The sequence below is a fragment of the Pteropus vampyrus genome, unplaced genomic scaffold (genome assembly GCF_000151845.1).
Source record: "Pteropus vampyrus isolate Shadow unplaced genomic scaffold, Pvam_2.0 Scaffold47, whole genome shotgun sequence".
Lineage (NCBI taxonomy): Eukaryota > Metazoa > Chordata > Mammalia > Chiroptera > Pteropodidae > Pteropus > Pteropus vampyrus.
Window position 1 is genome coordinate 1,048,397 of NW_011888828.1, and position 4,417 is coordinate 1,052,813.

At 46.9% G+C, this 4,417-nt stretch overlaps 1 pseudogene; it reads left to right on the forward strand.

Annotated features, from left to right (window-relative positions):
* The first annotated feature begins 771 nt into the window (after window positions 1-771).
* On the forward strand, window positions 772-3,652 carry LOC111739113 (annotated as a pseudogene).
* Window positions 3,653-4,417: the final 765 nt, after the last annotated feature.

Here is a 4,417-nt window from a genome sequence, read left to right on the forward strand (position 1 = left end):
TCCTATCCCTATGATATTTCCTTGTTATAACAAACACAAAAGACACGGACACAGAAAAAAAAAAATGACCATCTCTGGGAGGAATGTTTCAATAAAGAAAATCTTGAGTCACTAACTAAGTCCAAGTAGCTAGCTTCACAAATATTTTTTTTTATACCAGTCTAAATGTATCAGAGAGGAAAAAGACTGGCAGCACTTCTAAATTCTCCCAAACTCTGAAGAAACAGACCAAAAAGGCTGACAGGATAAACAAAAATATTGTTTACTTCTACCGATACATGTGATTTCTCAGATGGGGCACTTTCCAGGAGCTAGCGGTGCTGAGGCCATTCATGCTGGCACCATAACAAGATGGGAGCTTTCTGGTTTTCTCAAATCATCTTAAGTGGGCCTTTAAGCCCAAGCATTTTTTCCTCTCCCGCGAAAGGAGGAGGGGAGAGGAAAGAGGTGGCATCTAAGAAAGAGCCAAAATCTCCAAATCTGTTGGTTTAGGCAGAACCTCTCCATCAGTTAGCTGTTAGCCTGGTGGGAAAGGCAGGCTGGAATTACGGTAGAAGCAATTCCCTGATACAAGGATACTGATAGACCCAAATATCGTTAGTTCCTCTGCAATATAAAGCAAAAAATAGGTAAACCTATGTTCAGTACTATCTTACATCAGAAAAAGTAAAAATAAGAAACCCCAAAATTCCTCTGCTGGGTCCTCTGAAGTCTGATACCCTTCCCTCACCCTCCAGCCGTCGTCGCCCACAGTGGTCCTCACCTTTTCCCATGGCGGTCCCTTGGCGCACCCTCTCGGGGATGCTGAGGTACACGGACTGCCTCAGCACCCCGGGGACATGGGAAGCCTAGAGAAGATCCTCTCAGGGGCTTCCTGAAAAGGCAAGGTGCGCGTGCACGAGAAGCCACGCAGACTCTGCGGGTCACGTGAGTGGCAGGCGGGAAGGCGCGCACAGTCACGTGGGGTCACGTGGCCGTCCATGCAGGGTGGAGACGAGTCCCTCCACCCCCAACAGCTGCAGGCCCAGGTCTGGATTCGGGGCAAACGGAGTCCACTGATGGGCCAGTCACCCTGCGACCCACTCGTCGGCTCCTCCCCACAGGCCGGGGCCCCCTCCCCGTGCCCGGGTCCTCACCGCGTGTCGGCCTCGCCCTCACGGACACCCGCGCCCCGCACCTCCTCTGGCCAAGCAGCAGTGGCCAGTGGCGGGAGAGCAGCAGGTGGACCTACGCTGTGTGGGCGGTGTGCCTGAGATGGCGTTTTGTCGCTGGGACAGCCACCCCTGGCAGAGGAGCGGGAAGGGACCGAGTTTGCTCACCCGTAAGTGTCCGCGGCCTCTTCCCTGCCCAGACTCTGGAAAATAGAGAGGGTTCTTCAAACATGAGCTTTGATTGTAGAACAGTTAGCAGAATTGTGGACATAGGCTAACCCGAATCGCTTAATAATTTCTGAATGACTAAATACATCTCTTCAACACACGGTTGGTATAAAAGTATAGGAATGTGAAGGATGATTGAGTCACTTTCAGAACGTCTGCAGGTAGGTGCTCCTGTGCCAATTCGCGCTCTTTATTAAGCACATGAGCAACTGGCAGAAATGTGAATTTATCAGGGCATTTTGTTTTCTGTTGCGCTTTATTACAGGGGATCCCTGACTTATCAACACCTCATTTGAAAATTGTTAGTGGACTCGGACAGTGGCCGAGGAGGTGGAGCGGTGGACCAAGAGTAGAGCCCATGCCATAGTGGCAAGAGTGTCACAGGGACCAGCCCAGAGAGGCCCCCACCGCCTCTCATGGACCAAGGAGATATGAGTTTGGGATAGGAATCCACTTGCAAAACTACTTTGGGGTTATGAATATGATTTCTGATGAAACTTGGTTGGAGAACGTTTCATGATCTTTGCGTGTGTGTGTGTGTGCGCGCGCGCATTTTAATTTTGCATTTGACTAAAAGCGCCCTGAGAAAATTCGTATATTGCAAGGTGGTCCTAGCCTCCTCCTTGGTTTGGGTTCTCTTGGATGCGTTCCTGCCGCTTCACTTCAGTGAATGCAACGAACGTGGAGAAAAGGAGCGAGGCCTTCCTGCCAGGCTGTTCTAAAGCCAGCACAAAGGCCTCATGAAGGTCCTGGAGAAACGGGGAACTGGTTCTCACTCCCGAAGAGGATCAGGAAAAGCTGAAAGAGATGTTTAAAGTCAGTCAGTTCAATTAAATGGCCAGTGAGATGACTGCACCCCACAGGTCTTTACCAGATGATACGTTAGAAGGTATAAAAGAAAGATATATCCAGATAATCTTCCTACGGCAAGTGTGGTGGTAGTTTGCCACAGTGAGGCTCGGAGTGTCCCCCCATAGGGCCATTAATCGCTCACTAAGACACAGGCTAGAAGAAATTGTTGTCGTACATGATGCCAGTGAAAGAGACTCTTTGAAAAGACCTCCAGAAAGGTATGGGAAAAAAATTAAACGTATCAGTTTATGGAGCTCTCATGGAAGAAGGTTCTGGATTGATCAGAGATAGATTAAAAGGAGCTGCTGTGTCTTTATAAAATAATATTGAATGTCAACTCTAATTGAAACATTAAAAATGTTTTAAATTAAAAAATACAGAAATGAAATGAGCGGCTGTGTCTCAAGGCCAGATGATCACCTTCTTAGACGTTCAGTGTGAGTGAGATGGCTGAAGGCTCTCTCAGCCAGCATCGAACGTGACAGGAAGACAGCAGTGTGTCCTGTCATTCATGCGACCAGTGATAATACTTTTGAGCATATGGCAGGTTCCGATAACGACTCATAGTGGACTCCACTGTAAGCTTGATTTTTGCTGATATCCTGTTCCCCAAAGAGAAATGGAAAGAAGAAACGGTGATTGGACTCTTTTTGTCAGAATACCTACAATGGCAGGAGGCCTTTTTTCAATAGATAGAGATTACTTTCAGGAAATTGGAACATGGGATGCTGGAATAGATATTTGGGGAGGAGAAAACCTGAAAATTTCCTTTAAGGTTTGGCAGTGTAGATAAACTTTTGATTGTTACCTGCTCACATGTTCGACACATGTTTAAGAAAGCCACATCTTACATGTTTCCAGGAGGCACAGGACAGAGTATCGATAAAAATGACAGATGACTTGTAGAAGTGTGGATGGACGAACTCAAGAATTTCTTCTATATAATTTCTCCAGGTGTTTTGAAGGTAGATTATGGAGATACAACATCAAGACTTGGTCTAAGACACAGACTCGAATGAAAATCTTTCTCTTGGTATCTAGAGAACATGTATCCTGATTCTCAGATCTCACGTTACTATTTCTCTTTGGGAGAGATATAAAATGTGGAAACAAATCAGTGTCTAGATAACATTTCTAGAAAAGAGAATGAAAAAGTAGGAATTTTTAACTGTCACGGTATGGGAGATAATTATGTTTTCTCTTACATTGCCAACAGTTAAATTAGAACAGATGACCTTTGCTTGGATGGCCTGGTCACAGTGCTCAAATGCCACCACCTAGAAGGCAACCAGCCTTGCAGCATGTGAGCAGCCACAGAAGCCACAGAAGGGGACAGCCAGGTGCCTAGCGTTAGAGACTGTGATGGAAGCTGGTCCCAGCAGTGGCTTCTTCAAAACCTCATTCATCCAGAAATATTCTGAGACAAAACTTACAAAGAGAAAAAAAAAGAAAAAAGGACCGACACAACTACTTCTGCATACCTTTCTGCCATATTCATAAGTAGTGAAAAAAGGAAAATTGCTTTCCTCCTCCTGCAAGATGTAAGGTTTCTCAGCCATTAAAAATGAGACTCCATTCACTTCTCAGCTGTGGACGGGACTTCCTGTCCCAGGATGAGCAACGACAGTGCAGCGAGACCATGCACACTGCCCAAGGAGCCTGGTGTTCAGCTCGTTTTGCAAATGCTGCACCTGGAGTGAAGTCCCCCCAAACCCTTCAGCTCCAGCCTCCAGACCAGAGCCCAGGATCCCACTGCACCCTGCCTCCCCAGCTCTCCCTGGGGGCTGCAGTTTGGCTCCACAGGCCTCTCTATGGTCTTTTTATATCTAAGCTTTCTGCTTTCAAACTTGGGTTCCTTTTGGTCTGTTCCTTCAGGGCTGCCTCTTTTACCTGCAAAATAATTCTTTGCTTTACACCCCACTACCCCCAGATGTAGTTACTTATAAAGGCTCTCTAAGCACACTGTTAGTTTAAAAACTGCCCAAGGGAAGGTAGAGAGCCAAGAGGGGAAGGTGGCATAAAGCATGCATAGGTAAGAGGCAGGTGAGAAGGCAGTTGATTCAGGATGTGCCAAGACCTGTGCCAGGTGTCATCTCAAGGACTCCATTTTCCAGTGGCAGCTTCCAGGGCACACATGACTGAACCTAGGGCCCAACCCTGTGTCTGACATAGTCTTCATTGGCTCA